Raw genomic sequence first — 16,861 nt, forward strand, 5'->3', positions numbered from 1 at the left:
TAAGCAAAGAAGTCTTAAATCGGAGGTAGCGTGTAGACCGATTTTGGCATGCAGATGTGAAAACAGTATGTCAGTGATGTTTAGGAGGGTTAGGAGCCTACAGTGACGAGGGAGTGGCCTGAAGGGCAAAAAGGGGAGCTTTCCAAGGGTGAATAGATTTGATACTAGCAAACAGGCCAAACGGATTATTTAAGAAGCCAAGTAGAAGCATGCTAGAATTTCTAATAATAATAAAACATAGAAATTAGTACATTGCACTGCAGATTCTTCCTGAAATAAGAGGTGTATATAGGAAGCTGGCTCTCTATATGGTGCACTAAAAAAAGCACACTGTGCAGAGTCCAGTGAATCCTCAATGGGTATTGCAGTGGCAAAAGTAGATAGGACTAACGCTCTATTTTGTGGTAGGTAGGCTTTTAAGAGAGTAGTGCTAAGCATCAGTTGTACTCAAAGTGTAGGAGGCTGGTCTGGTTTGCAGTGAGTACCAAAGGTACTTACACCTTATACCAGGTCCAGTTATCCCTTATTAGTGAAATATACTTAGTGTCTAGCAACTAGGCTGTCTAGGTGTAGCTGTAGCAGAGCAGCCAAAGCTGAACTAGGAGACTTGCAAAGCTCTTGCAATACTACTGTAGTCACATAGTACTCACACACATCAAAGAAAATACTCAATGTTACAAAAATAAAGGTACTTTATTTTGGTGACACAAATGCGAAAAATACCTTAGAGACTATAATCCCTTAGGGGGTAAGTAATATACACAATATATACAATAATATCCAAAATCAGGTAAGTACACCGTCAGAAAACAGTGCAAATAGTGAAAATCACACTAGGTTGCAATGGTCCTAGTGGGAACACAAACCGTATACTAAAACAGTGGAATGTGAAAGTCAGTTTCCCACGTAGGCAAGTGTAATGTTTAGGGGGGAGCTGGGAGTATTACAGACCCCACACCCAGAGCCCAGGAAGATAGGAGTAAATCACAGTAAGTTTCCTGAAACACACAAGAAGTCGTGATAGAAGATTATGCAAGAACCAGAAGAGACTGCAAGACACCAACAATGGATTCCTGGACCTGAAGACCTGTGGAAGAAGGGGACCACGTTCACGAAGCACTGAAGAGTCCAAGGAGGACAGGAAACCTTGCTAACCTGGATGAAGGTGCAAAAGAAGAACCACAGGTGAGAAGACTAAGGGCCAGATGTAGCAAAGGTTTTTACCCATTCTGTGTCTATGGGAAAAAGTGTTCATACATATGGCCCTAAGTCAGTTATGCACCCAAGAAGACAGAGACGGGTTCCTGGTTGGTGCAGAAGATGTCCCACACCGGTTAGATGATTGCAGTCTGGTTTGTGTCGCTGGATTCCGCCAACAAGCCTTGGCACACGCAAAACTCGCGGTTAGTGGCAAACAAGTGCTGCCCGGGACCAGGAGGAACTTGGTGGCCTCTAACCAGGAAGAGAGATAGAGGGGGGCTCTCAGCAACTCGGAGAGCCCTCAGAAGACCAGGCAGCACGCACTGGAGTCCCTCAGCACGGGGGCAAAGAAGGTACAAATAGAGGCCCACGCAGCACGACACAAAGGGATCCTACGCCACCGGAGAACCACTTAGGAAGCTGTGCATCACAGGATGGAGTGCTGGGGGCATAAGTTGTGCTGTGCAAGAAGAACTTCTCAGAAGGTCATACATAAGCCTTGGCAACTGCAAGTCACGCAGTCCACGAGGGTACTGCCTTGCATGGGAAGACAAGCTCTTACCTCCACCAAAGTTGGACAACTAGAAGTTGGGACTGGGGCTCACTTCAGCTCACCACCCGTGTTTCTGGATCCACGCTCGTCGTCTGGAGAGGAACCCACGCCACCAGTCGTTGCTGCAGAGAGGTGCCTGCTGAAGCAGGGAAGTGACTCCGTCACTCCACAGGAGATTTCTTTGGTTCTTCTGGTGCAGACTGAAGACAGGTAGTCCTCGGAGGATGCACAACCTGGGAACTGTTGCAGCTGCTGGCAGGAGCTGAAGTTACAATGTTGCAGAAATCGTCTTTGTTTCTTTATTGCAGTTTGTAGAGTTCCTGAAGGGTTCAGCTGCGGTTCCGTCGGTAAAAGATGAAGTGAAGGATGCAGAGGATTCCTGCTGGAGTCTTGCAATCTGAATCTGAAGAAACACCCAGAGGAGGGACCCTAAATATCCCTGAAGGGGGGATGGGTCACCTAACCAGGTAAGCACCTATCAGGGGAGGTCTCTGACGTCACCTACTGGCACTGGCGACTCTGATGCTCCCCGAGTGCCCCACCACCTTGGAATCCAAGATGGCAAGCCCGAAGGACACTCTGGAGGAGCTCGGAGCACCACCCCTGGGGTGGTGATGGACAGGGGAGTGGTCACTCCCCTTTCCTTTGTCCAGTTTCGTGCCAGAGCAGGGACTGGGGGTCCCTGAATGGGTGTAGACTGGATTATGCAAGGAGGGCACCATATGTGCCCTTCAAAGCATTTCCAGAGGCTCTGGGAGGCTACCCATCCCATGCGTGTAACACCTATTTCCAACAGGAGAGGGTGTAACACCCCTCCTCTAAAGGAAATCCTTTGTTCGGCCTCCATGGGCTTGAGCTGCTCCAGCAACAGGAGGGCAGAAACCTGTCTGTGAGGTGGAGCATCTGGGGCTGCCTGGAAAACCCCAGAAAGCTGGTATGGCAGTACTGGGGGTCCACTGTGGAGCCCCAAGAGTGCATGGGATTGTGCAACCAATACTCAAATCAGAATTGGGGTACGATTCGCAGTTGTTAGACACCCTACGTGGCTATATTCGGGGTTACCATTGTGAAGCTGGACATAGGTATTGACCTATGTCGTGTGCATGCGTAAAATGGCGTCCCGGCACTCACGAAGTCCGGGAAAAAGGTCCTGAACGAAGTGGGGGTACCTCTGCTGTGCAGGGGAGCCCTCACACACAGGTACTTTGCACCCAGACTTCAGGGTTGGAAGGCCTGACATATAGGTGACTTATAAGTGACCTGGTGCAGTGCAGATGGCTGTGAAATGGTGCATGCAAAAGTAATGTTGCAGCCCATAGGGATCCCCTGGAATCCCAATGCCTGGGGTAACTAGGTACCATATACTAGGGACTTATAAGGGGGGACCAGTATGCCAATTTGGAGTAAAGTACTGAGTTACCAGTATGTAGTGATAAATTTGGAAACAAAGAGCATAAGCACTGGGGTCCCGGTTAGCAGGACTCCAGTGACGCAGTCAAGCATACTTTCAAAAACAGTGAAACATATTGTCAAGCAGGCCAAAAACCATAAGCACTGGGGTCCTGACTAGCAGAATCCCAGTGACACAATCAAAACACCCTGACATCAGGCAGAAATCGGGGGTAACATGCCGAAAAGAGGGTACTTTCCTACACAGTCAATAAATGAGACTCACAGAATAAATCAGAGACCAATTTAGAAATGTAACACTTTTTTTTATAAATACTTTGAAGCCAATAACTTAGTTACAAGGTAAGCATGTTTTTAAGCAAATACTTTTCACTTGCAAAAACAGACATAGTGCAATTTTTGAGTTCCTCAATGTTAATCTATGTGAGGAAAAGAAAGTCAGGAAGCAGGTAGGCTATAGCGACAAAGGACCAATTTCCTGGGTTTAAGGCGAGTAGGCAAGAACAAGGCAGCACCCACAGTACACCCTCAGTGGTACGGGGGTGGCCAGATGCAGGGTGCCAAACAGCGGTGGGTGCACAGTGCATTCCTATGAAGATCGGTCACTGGGAAAATAAGCTGCAGACTAGGATGAGGCGTCCCGTTTGGGTGAGCCACCGAGTGGGCTCACACCTTGCTAATGCTTGGGGAAGTAGGGACAAAAGTGGTCCTCCTCTCCTACGTCCAGAGAGACAGGTGCAGAGAGTTCTTGGACTTCAGGTTTTCGTCACCAGTGGAGGGCGTCCCACAGAACAGTCTGTAGGCATGGACTGCGGGACCAGTCCGGGAGAACTAACAAGTGGGCTTAAGTCTCACAAGCCTGGGGGATGCGGAGACACCAGTGATAATCTTCTTATCGGACTAGGGCTTTCAGACGCAGAGGTGAAGAGGATCATCAGGGTTATAGTCACTGGAAACGGTCACAGTTGTGGGGGGGGCTTGCACAAAGACGCTGCAGGCCTCGGTGTGACGGTCACAATGGACTTTGCTGCTGGAGAGGCTGGGGACCCAGCTAGCACCGCTAGCCCACTTCAACACGAGCCGGAAGTCTCAGGTGCAGTCCCAGTGGCGGTTTTGGTGGTCCGGAGTCCTCGTCAGCAGTTCTTGGGTGCATGCAAGGATGCAGGGGAGCAGCCCCGCTACTCCACGGGGGTTTCTTGTGCTGGGGTGAAGGCTGGCAACCCTCCCGGGCTTCTGGAAGTTTCAGCAGCTGGAGGACAAGGTGTAATTCTCGCAATTGTCTAAGTCCACTGGCAGGCTTGCGTGGTTGGTGCAGAGCCCATCACTGATCTTCAGTTCTTGCCTTTTTGCGTCTCTAAAGTGTTCTTCAGGTCAGTAGAGATTTGAACTCCTGGGTTCAGGGGTGCCACTTAGATACTCAATTTAGGGGCATTACAGGTAGTGCCAAGTGGCAGCCCATGGGTTGCCCACCTTTAGGGTGACCACACCCTCTTTATGACCACTTCCATGGGGAAGTGGGCATAACATTGCCACTAGAGGTCTAATTCATCCAAAACAAGGTGGAGGAATTTAAAAGGTGGTGTCCATTTCAGCTTGCCCACCTTGGGGTGGGACTGGTATGAAGTCGGCACACCTAATCAAACTAATTTTCCCACCTGTCTAGCCGCCAAGAAGTGGGGTCGGGACAAGGGAGTTGGTCATCTCCACCATTTTTGAGGGACCTGGGTCGCATTACAAAGGCGGCTAGGCCTTTGAAGCTTCTCACCCTGGAATGCCCATCCTTTCTGTAGGAGGTGTCGACACCCTCGTCCAGTGCAGGCTTTTTCTTCTGTCCTCTGAGAGCGCTGGCTTAGTTTACCATGTGGAAAAACAAAACTCATCTGCAATGTCTCAACTGCAATGTCTAATGCCACGATAAAGCCAATAGGCAGCTAAACTGAATACAAAATGTAATCTGCAACTGGTGAACATTGAACAACTAATATGTGCAGTGGTGAAACACAAAGTCAGTGGTCAAACATACTTATTTTCTTTACACTTACTATGTCTGAGAATCAACAAAGACATAACAGGGACATATCTGTATGTGCACATATGCCCTCACATGTAATATAATGTACCCTGCCTTAGGGCTGTAATGCCTGCTAGAGTGGTGAGTACATATATTACATGCAGTGTTAGGGGACTGTTGCGTTCTCACTTTTGTCTGCACCAAGACACGCAGCCTGCAACAGCAGTCTGTCAAGTGCTTGGTGAAGGGTTCTTAGGGGGTGGCACAATTTGTGATGCAGCCCGTAGGGATCCTTTTTAGTACCCCAGGCCCTAGATACCCAGGGTACCATTTACTAGGGATTTACAGAGGGTGCTAAATGTTTTGTCAGCTGGGGAAACAACTGTGCAGTTTTGGTGAAAGAGATCTGGCACTGGGGACCTGGTTAGCAGAAGCCCAGCACACTTACAGTCGAAATTACATTAGATACCACTGGGGGGCTAACCATGCCAAAAAGGGTTCTTTCCAGCAACGTGTAATTCTTAAACACTAATACATTTCTACTTGCAGGGTTAATAAGAATCGTTCAACACTGAATGAAGAAAAAAGTTTAACAAATGAAAGACACTGACTGGACATGTTGTCACTGCCTGTGTTTCCTTGCTAACAGGATCTCTCATTCCAAGTCGTACCAGCACGAGCAGACAGAGGAACTGTGCTCCTGTATGCCCTCCCGTTAGTATAATGTAAGATACCAGCAGAGAGAGCACTTGAGTTCTCCCATGGCTCTCCTGATCACATTGAACACAACTGGCTCCCTTGCCTAGAGCAACATTACCAAAAAATATTTGATGAAAGAAGAAACGCCTCGGAGTAGCATAGTGTTTTGTGCATCTACACCCTCGATGTTTCCTGGAGCTCAACAAACTCTACTGGGAAAACAGCGGTAGGCCAGCTCTGAACTTTGAACTCTGAACTTCACCTGCAACAGAACAAAGAAGCCTGCTACAATCAATTCCAACCACCTCCAATGCATCCTCCTCAACACATGCTCTGCACGAAAGCACGCCATCGAGCTCTGGGACCTGCTCGACACCACCACCCCAGACGTAGCCTTCCTGACCGAAACCTGGTGGAACGACTCCTCGGCCCCAGACATCGCCTTCGCCATCCCTGACGGCTACAAGATCACCAGAAGAGATCGCACCAATGGAATCGGTGGAGGAATAGCCATCGTCCACAAATCCACCCTCAAAATCCACACCCACACGGATGACACCCTCAAAACAGCCGAACACCTCCACTTCCAGATCCACACAGACCCCAACACTACCCTCAGAGGAACCCTCATATACCGACCTCCAGGACCAAGAGCCCCCTTCAATGACACCATTTCCGACCTCGCAAGCACCCACGCCCTCGCCTCTACGGACTACATCCTCCTGGGAGACCTCAACTTCCACCTGGAGAACAACAACGACGCCAACACTGCATCTCTGACCACCAACCTCTCCAACCTCGGTCTCAGACAACTGGTCAACACGCCCACCCACATCGCCGGTCACACCCTTGACCCACTCTTCACTGCAAGCAACCACATCTCATTCAGCCACACCTCCGAACTCCACTGGACCGACCACCACTGCGTCCATTTCACTTTCAAGAAAAACACCGAACACCACTGCACCCCTCTACCGCCTCACCGCCGCTGGGGAAAAGTCACCGAAGACCAACTAACCAGCACCCTCGCCAAGAACCCACCGACAGTCCCCACTGACCCGGACTCCGCCGCCTTAAACCTCCAACAGTGGATCCTCAACTGAGCCAACATCCTAGCACCACTCAAGAGACCCACCGTCAACCAAGAAAAGAAAAAAGCAGCCTGGTTCACAGACGAACTGATCACCTCCAAGCGCAATTGCCAGAAACTCAAGAAAAAATGGATCCTCGAGCGCACACCCAACAGCCTAGCAAACCACAAGGAAGCCAACCGCAAACACCACCAACTAATCAGACTCGCCAAACGCTCCCACTTCACAGAGCGCCTAAACAACAACGCACACGAAAGTAAGGAACTCTTCTGCATCGTGAAAGAGCTGTCCAACCCCACCACCAACGTCAACGACGTCCCACCATCCCAGAAACTCTGCAACGATCTCTCCACCTTTTTCTACCAGAAAATCGCCGCCATCCACGAAAGCTTCAACACCACACCTCCGCCAGACCCCACCCCCAACAACTCCTCCCACGCCGACCGCCTCACCACCTGGAACCACGTTGACGACGCCGAAACCCTAAAGACCATGAACTCCATCCACTAAGGATCTCCCTCCGACCCCTGCCCACACCACGTCTTCAACAAAGCCGAAGCCACCATTGCCCCCCATCTCCGCAAGATCTTCAACCTTTCCTTCAACACCGCAACCTTCCCGGACAGCTGGAAGCACGCCGATATCCAACCCCTACTCAAGAAACCCAAGGCTGACCTCAACAACCTCAAAACCTTCCGACCGATCTCCCTCCTCCCCTTCCCAGCGAAGGTCATCGAGAAGATCGTCAACGCACAGATCTCAGACTACCTCGAAGACAACTCCATCCTAGACCCCTCCCAATCCGGATTCAGACGCAACCACAGCACCGAAACTGCACTCCTCGCCGCCACAGACGACATCAGACAACAAATGGACAACGGCGAAACTTCAGCCCTGATCCTCCTAGACCTATCCGCCGCCTTCGATACAGTCTGCCACCGCACCCTACTAACTCGTCTCCACGAAGCCTGAATTCAAGACAAAGCCCTCAACTGGATCTCCTCCTTCCTCTCCGGTAGAACCCAGAGAGTCCGCCTCGCACCCTTCCGCTCCGAAGCCACAAGCCTCATGTGCGGCATCCCCCAGGGCTCCTCCCTAAGGCCAACGCTGTTCAACGTATACATGGCACCCCTCGCACACCTGGGCCCGTCAGCACAGCCTCAGCATCCTCTCATACGCCGACGACACCCAGCTCGTCCTCTCCCTCACTAAGGATCCACACACCGCCAAAGCCAACCTCCACGAGGGATTGAAATCCATCGCCGAATGGATGAGAAACAGCCGCCTGAAACTAAACTCCGACAAGACGGAAGTCCTCATCCTTGGCCGTTCCCCCTGGGCCTGGGACGACTCTTGGTGGCCCACCACTCTGGGCCCCCCCACCCACGCCAGCCAACCACGCACGCAACCTCGGCTTCATCCTCGACTCCGATCTCACCATGTCCAAACAGGTCAACGCAGTCTCCTCCTCCTGTTTCAACACCCTCCGCATGCTCCGTAGAATCTTCAAGTGGATCCCGACGGAAACCAGAAAAACGGTAACCCAAGCCCTCGTCAGTAGCAGACTTGACTACGGCAACGCACTCTACACAGGCATCCCAACAAAAGACATCCAACGACTCCAACGCATCCAGAACGCTTCCGCCCGCTTGATCCTCGATATACCTCGCCGATGTCACATCTCCTAACACCTAAAGGACCTCCACTGGCTCCCCGTGGACAAAAGGATCACCTTTAAACTTCTCACCCACGCGCACAAAGCACTACACGACGCCGGACCCGCCTACCTGAACAGCAGACTCAACTTCTATGTCCCCTCCCGTCAACTCCGCTCTGCCAACCTCTCCCTCACCAAGACCTCCGGCGGAAGATCCTTCTCCTACCTCGCTGCCAAGACATGGAACTCACTCCCGACCTCCCTACGCCAGACCCAGGACCTCCTCACCTTCAGGAGACTCCTCAAGACTTGACTCTTTGACCGATAGCAGCTACCCACCCTCAACCCCCCCCCCAGCGCCTCGAAACCCTAATGGGTACATAGCGCGCTTTACAAATGTAATTGATTGACTGATTGAACTTTGTAAGTTCGTACGCGTTCGCAAAAATGTTTGTCAGATACTGATGCATAATAAAAGGGTGACTACTACATAGGGCGCGGGGGCAAGACTAAACAAGACCGTCCTTTTTGCACTCTGAATGTCAGTTCATAGTTTAAGGAAGATTACATCGTGGTACTTTGCATCACAGTTCATACCATGCATGGCTTCACATAATGTTGTAATATATCCCTATATAATCTACCAATACAACTTAAGTGTTTACATCTATTTGTTCTTGTATCGTTTAAGTTAAGATACACATTTTAAGTCATAAAAAACTAGAATGCTTTAATAACTTCACATTTTTCTGTCAAAAACCGTTAAGCATTTTATACAACTTCCCCAATTAATGTGGCCCAGAGACAAACACACACAAGCAAGTCAAACAGATTTTTTTTTAAATAATAGAATTTTTAAAAATGTTTCTGTCACTAGATAAAATAGAGACTCCATTATACATTTCACTTAAAACGCAATAACACCGGGAAAACCCAGCTACAATCCGTATCCACCGCTTTGTGGATATTTATCAAGAGACCTCCGAGGTGACAGCACAAGAAGACAAGCTCTCGCAGTCTTACGCTGTGCATCTCTTGAACGTCGTAGGTAAGCACAAGTAGTAAAAAAATCATATTTACCCAAACAACTACCATACTGAAGAGAGATTTTTTTTAAAAAATGTACTACATTTTCAATATCTCCCAAATATAGAAACTAACTGGACATGCGACCAAACAGATGAAGGGTAAAAAAAAAAAAAAAAGGAGAACACAAAATAGATGAGAGCATTCTCTCAACTTTGACCCCGAAAAAATATTTTTGCAGCAAATTCAGGTAAACATTTTCTTCAAAAAAAGAAAGCCTTATTTTTCCCAAAAAAGAAACATGTCAAACTGAACACCTTTTTGGAATCTCTCAAAGGCAGAATTGCAAGCTACTTACTTTTAAAGCCAAAGGGTGAATAAAGGTATCTAAAATGCAGGAATTAACATTTTTAAATTTCAGGAAAAGAATAAATAAATGAACAAACTAATTCAAGATCGACTTATTCCAATGTTCCTATTTCAACAGAATTAAAGACAAAAGTAAGAGAACTACTTGAGAAACAAAAACAAAGGGCCGACAGCATAAGTTAATACATTGTTATCCTAAGATTTGAAGAAAATGCCGGGTAAAGTGAAAACATAAAAAAACAATAATCTGCAAAATGTTTAACACATTCTTGAACTTTTTTCTGTACTTTGACTGTTTTTTCCAATAAAAATGGGGAATTTGTAAAGCGGGGGTCAGGAGGGGACAAACTGTTAAGATGCCAGGGCTACCTTTATAGTAAGCAGACACGCTTAACGCAGAGCTTACTGAAAGTGTGTGAGGTATTACTCTATTTACTAAGGGAGCAGGGTGGATACTCTGGTGGAATTTGTGGAGAGTTGTACAGTGAAAGGGACCTGCTAGTACCTCCAGCGGGCCCTCTTATGCAATGCTAAAGGGGGGGGGGGGTCTCTCAGAACATCCCTATGCATGCTGCTGGACAAATGCTTTCCGTCCCAAAATTAAAAAGCTATTAGCAGTGAAAGACAAGTGAGAAGGAACTTCTCTTTAAACATAAACCTTTAGTGACAAAGATCCCCAAAGAACTAATGCAAACTTCTAACCAGGAACCCTGTCTACTGTATAACACTACGAACCCCGAAAAACAAAGGTTAATATTTTATATGCTTCATAATACTCTAACATTGAGAAAACAGTGACATTTGGATGGTAGGTGGTATCTTTAAAATTATACCTCATCCATTCACCTAAAGTTACACTATACAATCAAAAATAAACAATACTGATATGCCTCTGCTGTCTGGTCTAGTATCAGACAAAGTTTCAACGTATATCAATTTTTAACAGCAGTAGACGAGCACTAAAGGACCTGGGAAAAATATAACTTACTACGAAGTGGCAATGATTCCTATAATTAAAAAGTTATACCCCAACACCTAAATTCACAAATGGTGTTTGCGTTTTGCCCAGGCAACCTGGAGAAAAAAATAGAAAATATTCTTGACTAGAAACTATATGACTGACAGTAAACTACAATGTTGTTCCTCCTAAAGGGGTCAGCTTATCTTAGTTTCTGTCCTATATGGGAAGGATGTGATAACTATCGACTTACATGTGCCTGGGTGCTGGATTGTTAGATTTTTCTCCTAACTCCCTCAAGTTTTTTTTGTTTTTTTAAGGTCCTTGGTGTGTATCAGCATCTAACATCCCTCCCAAATCCTCAGCATTTAAATATCTCAGTAAGCTTGATTCCGATTTATATAATTTACGTGCACACTTTTTGTAGTCCAGTTTTACCTTTTCAGGGGATTTTAATGCTAAAATGTCACTACACCGTTTAGATAAATTGTATGACGTCTAATAAATCTGCACTAAAACGCACCCTAGGTTCTGTCAGAGTGGGCAAATAAACTGGTTAAAAAAAAAGACAAATATTGTCCTTGTTAGTCCAACACAACTCAGTAAACTCAAATGGCCGCTTATCGTCTGATAGGCCAGCCAATGTCACTGTTGAAACATTCTGGGAGTGTTTAACTAATAGACTATAGTTTCGTGCCCATTGAATGATCCAATCCAATAATAGATTTTAAGGAGACCAGCTTATTTTTAGAGACCACAGCATAACGGAATTTTCTTTTAGTGGCCAATTACACTCCAGATGATTTAAACCTTTCTTATAATCACATACTAGAATGAAGGCATCTGATGAAAATTTGCTGAATTTGTTCACCTTAAGATTTGATCGTGTTACTTCCAATCCAGAATTATTAGTTAACTTGTAATGGTAGAACCTTTTTATTAAATAAGTATTTATTATTGATTACACTGAAGGCTCACTTTTAAACATATCCTGGGAAAGGCATGATAACAGCAAGACACGTCCCAGGTTTGTTGGATTCTGAATGCCACCTGATGAGGAAGACCTTGAGTAGATTACGCCGCCACTCAATGAAACAGTTCAGATGAAATAAATTATGAACTAAAATGATGAAGAGGTATTATACGGCAATAGACAAGAAGTGCAAATTTTACATCCATCAATGGGAATGAAAGGATATAGTTATAATGGAAGAGAACCCTTAATCTTTCTAGCGGATGGTTAGTTCTGGAGCAACTGTTTCCCCCTGTACAATAAAAAGCTCCAGTCAGAGAATTCTAATGGGTGGGTCCAATGTTCTCTGTAAGGCGCGCACGCACCCTTCCTTCCCCCACCGCGCATGCCCCTTTGGCAAGCGCGCACGTTGCCACGTTCTTGCAACGTCGCTCCCTGTATCATGCAGCAGAGAGGACGTCAGCGCTGCATTTACAAAACAGACACAGGTACGTGTATTTGTATTTTGAGGGCCTCGGGGGCACAGAAAGCATCTGTGAAATAAAAACTTGCCCCTTGCGATCCCTGACCGAGACCGCAGAGTGCAGGCATGCAAGCACATTTCTTGCTTCTGCAGTTTAACACCTGCCTTTAAATTCACTCGACCTTCAAAGGAGAAGCCATTGCCCATTTATGGTTTCATGCGGTTCAGATTTTGTTTTATCTTTGTTTTCCTTTCTTTTTTTATTATGAATCACCAGATTGTACTTAGTGGTACATGCGGGACACCAGGGCTTAGGTAACCAGGAGTGGTTAAAAGGATGGTAACATTTTTCATATCTGAAGAGACATTTGAAATTTTTATGAAACCTACAAATCTGTGACGCGTATGCCCTTTGCTACAATTGAGAATTTGACTTGGTACGGCTATTTCATTTTTGGGACTGAAACTATTGACTTTGTGTATTTGATAGTTATGAGTTTTTTTTTATTGGTTGCAAGATATCTTATAGGGAAGAGGTAATGAGTAATGAGATATTTGGAGAATGCAAGTAATGGGATGTGCTATGCTCTTAAAAAATCTAAAATAGGTAATTTATTTAACTTAACTGTGTATTTCCTGAAAGGGAATGCAGTTTTAAATCAAAGAGCAATCAATCAAGTAAATATATATAAAAGTTATTCATGTCACAATGTTATGCTGTATATTCCTCCTTCTGGCCATCATTGTAGGAGGCTGGCCTGGCTTGTAGTGGGTACCAGAGGTACTTACACCTTGTGCCAGGTCCAGTTATCCCTTATTAGTGTAGAAGAGGTGTTTCTAGCAGCTTCGGCTGATAAAAGGTAGCTATAGCAGAGCAGCTTAGGCTGAACTAGGAGACATGCAAAGCTCCCACTATACCCTGCTCCCTGCCCCCACGCCCTCCCCAGAGTCCTCCCTCACCCGCTCCTGCCCCCGCACATATACACGCCCACACGTGCACTCATATACACACATGCACACACGCATACCAAAATCCACTTACGCATGCACACATACATTCCAACACACAACATACACCAACAGCCCTTGTCACATACAAGCATCGACAACACACAACAGTCACAATCACTCATTCACGCATGCATCCACCGCGACTCTCACCTGCATGCACGCATTTAAAAAGGACCAGAAGCCCACTGTGAACTGAGAGCTGTACATCAGAAGGGGTTCTCATTTTGTGCAGAAGAAACACGCAGTTGTTGTTTCCCTTCCTCCGTCTGGCCCATCTGTGTCTTTTGGTCGCAGCAAAAGCTTGAGGCAGAACAATAAGCCCCGGCCCCAAAAATGAGTGCCGGTGCTCAACACCGGAAACAACAAGCACAAATTAAGCACTGCTTTCTAACTGTGAAGGCATATAACACTCAGATAGGTACACTCAGATATTTGTTTTTGGCCATCTTATTGGTATTTTTCCATATTTATTTTGTGTTTTGAGAATAAATGGAGTCATAAAATAGTATATTGCCATATATATTTAAGTGATAAACATACCTTCATACTTTGATGCCTGTCACATTTTAGCAAACTAAGATTTAAGATTTAGCAAAAACTACACCCACAGGTCTAGGGCAATGGAAGGGCAAAATGAATACTCTATAGAAAATGTCTTTGTATCATCATGTCTCTAACTCCACCCAGTAGCAACGCCCCCTTGCTCAATTTAATTAGTACCACTGCTTCATGTAATTGTTCTGTGGCGGATGGACTGCAGAAGTAGTGTAATGTGAATGTAAACTTTTTTACACTGGTTTCATGGGGGACAATTTGGTCAGAATGAAACCAGATTTGTGTTTTTAACCTTCTACTGTCCACGCACATTGAATCTGGAAGCAAAGTACAGCAAAAAAGCATTAATTACTGCAGTGTTTTATATCACATTGTTGTGTGTCATCAATGCAAAAAATAGAAGGTGGTGGGTTATTGCGGGTATGTAACTGAAGGCAGTGTCACTCACGTCAGAGCTTCACTGATGTAGAATGTGAATGCTCATGGTTCCACCAGATTCTTCCGTCTTAGTGATGAGAGCTCCCAGGGGTCTGGGTAGCTCTCCCCACTTTCAGCTGGGGGGGGAGGAGGGGGGTGGGAGGTGGGAGACACATGTTAGACCTGACAGCCTTCGGGTGGTCATCCCACAACTTTTTGCCTGGCTCCCTCCACTTTTATGACTATTTTTTGTTGGTTTTAGGACTCTGTGCACAGTGCCCCTGCTAACCAGTGCTAAAGTTCATATGCTCTCTCCCTTAATCATGGTATCTTTGGTTAATTCCCAATTGGCATATTTTATTTACCTATAAGTCCCTAGTGAAGTCCATTACATGTGCCCAGGGCCTGTATATTAAAAAAAAGTAAAAGGCAGGAGTCTGTGCCGAATTAGTGTGATTCTTTTTATGCTAATTCGTTGCAAACTTAATTCCACAGCACACTTTATTAAATCCTCTAATGTTGCAGTCAGAGCAAAAAAGTAATCATTAATCTCCAGGATAAAATAAGCAGCAAATTGTAAGAAGACATAAGCTTCTTCTGTCGTTGAACCCACAGCAAATGTGACAAGACAACAACAAGACTTAAAGGCACCTTCATTGCTCATTCACCGTCTGAATGAACAGAACACTTTTTTTTGTCCGCTTGCTAGAACGAGCCAGTAGGCCTAAAAATGGCTCACCCTTATAAATCCGATTAGTCATAGCGAGTGGCTGAGCAGATAACTTGAGGCCTGTAAAGGCCGCATCATCGAAGGTCTAACGCATGCTGTAGGTTTCCAAACAGATGATAATATGGAACCAGAGTTCATCTAAACTGAAAGCCCAGGTAACTACTCAATTGCTCTGGAACTGTCATGCATAATGTTTTTGTAACTCCTATAGCCTAAGCTAAATATCTTCTTTCCAATTACAGCCAGTCACCATTTGCATTTGAACAGGCAGGCGTGAGTACCAAGGAAGACCAGGTAAATCTGTAGACGTTCCAGGTGGGATTAAGGGTCTCTACATAAATCACGTTCATGATCCACACCTTTGCTTCTATTACAAGTTTGTCGGACAGAGAAAGTTAGAGATTTGAATGGACCGACATGTGTAGAAGCATAAGGACCAGGTAATTATTTGGTAGGTACCCCATCTGGGTCACCTGGCACATTATAATAAGACAACATGATGTAAACAACTGTTAACCATCTTTTCTTTTGCTGCAGGCATCTCAGACAGTACTGGTCATAGATGAGGATGGGCAGACCGGAGTAGCAGCAGAAAGAGCAGGTTATTATTTGCTAGTTTTTCCTTATGGTGCAACTGAGCCATTGAAACATTCAGGTGCTTTAATCATTTTTTCCTCTTGTACAGGCATCTTAGACCCTGCTACACAAATATGAACAGGCAAACGTGAGTAGAAGCAGAAAGCCAAGGTAATAATGTAGCAGATTTGTGTTGTGGTGCACCTAGTACAGTGGAATATGAAAACCTACTTTAACCACCTTACCCACCTTTTCTTCTGTTGCAGACATCTCAGACAGCACTACTCATATATTACAAAAAGGCGCATGTGAGTAGAAGCAGAAAGACAAGGTCATTATTTGGCAGATTTCACTTGTGATGCACCTAGTACATTATAAAATGAAAACATTCTTAAACCCTTTTTTGTTCTTTTGCAGGCTTCTTAGACAGTTCTAACATTGGTTAGAAAAGGCAGACGTGACTACAAGCAGAAAGACCAGGTAAATATTTAGTAGTTTTTCCTTGTAGCACATCTTGAACACAAGCATGTGCTGTAACCATGTTTTTTCTTCTATTGCAGACATCTTAGACAGTGTTACATCTACAGGCAGATGTGAGATCAAACAGAAAGGCCCAGGTAATTACTTGCTACATTTTCCAAGAGATAGCTCAGTCTTGTCTGGTAGATTGCATTCAATAGCATAAAAAACAACTTTAAATAATGTTCCTCACTTTAATTAATGTCATTTTTTTGTTGTTGCAGGATTTGCGGCACAGTAGGCTCAGACTGATTGCCACCAAAATGTTCAAGCGGAAAGCTGTGACTTCATCAGAGAGCAGTGCTTCACCACAAAGGAAGAAATGGCTGAAAGAAATTGTGGAGACGGAGACAAAGAAGTCCAGGAGCAAGGTTTGCGTACAACTGGGAGAGCTATTTCTATACAATCCAGAAGTAGGCCTGATTTGCAAAGTATGTGCAGAAGCAAAGATCGCAGGGGACTTTTCTACTGGGAAGAAATGGAGTGATGGCTGGAAGCTGGACTACTTGAAACGCCATATATGTAGCAAAGTTAATGAATCTGCTTTGGTGACACTGAGAAATAAAAGTGCTGCTGCCAGGCTGGGTTTTGGAGTGCGCACCATGCTAACGGAAACCGCCAGTGACAGAGCAAACAGACTAGA

The 16,861-nt window shown here is 45.7% G+C and overlaps 1 protein-coding gene across 2 annotated transcripts in view; it reads right to left on the bottom strand.

The window, feature by feature from the left end:
• The window catches only part of PRKDC (protein kinase, DNA-activated, catalytic subunit), a 2,139,921-nt gene that overhangs the window by 1,855,128 nt on the left and 267,932 nt on the right, over positions 1-16,861 (bottom strand). The window lies entirely within an intron of this gene.

This window comes from Pleurodeles waltl, chromosome 2_2, assembly GCF_031143425.1.
Source record: "Pleurodeles waltl isolate 20211129_DDA chromosome 2_2, aPleWal1.hap1.20221129, whole genome shotgun sequence".
NCBI lineage: Eukaryota > Metazoa > Chordata > Amphibia > Caudata > Salamandridae > Pleurodeles > Pleurodeles waltl.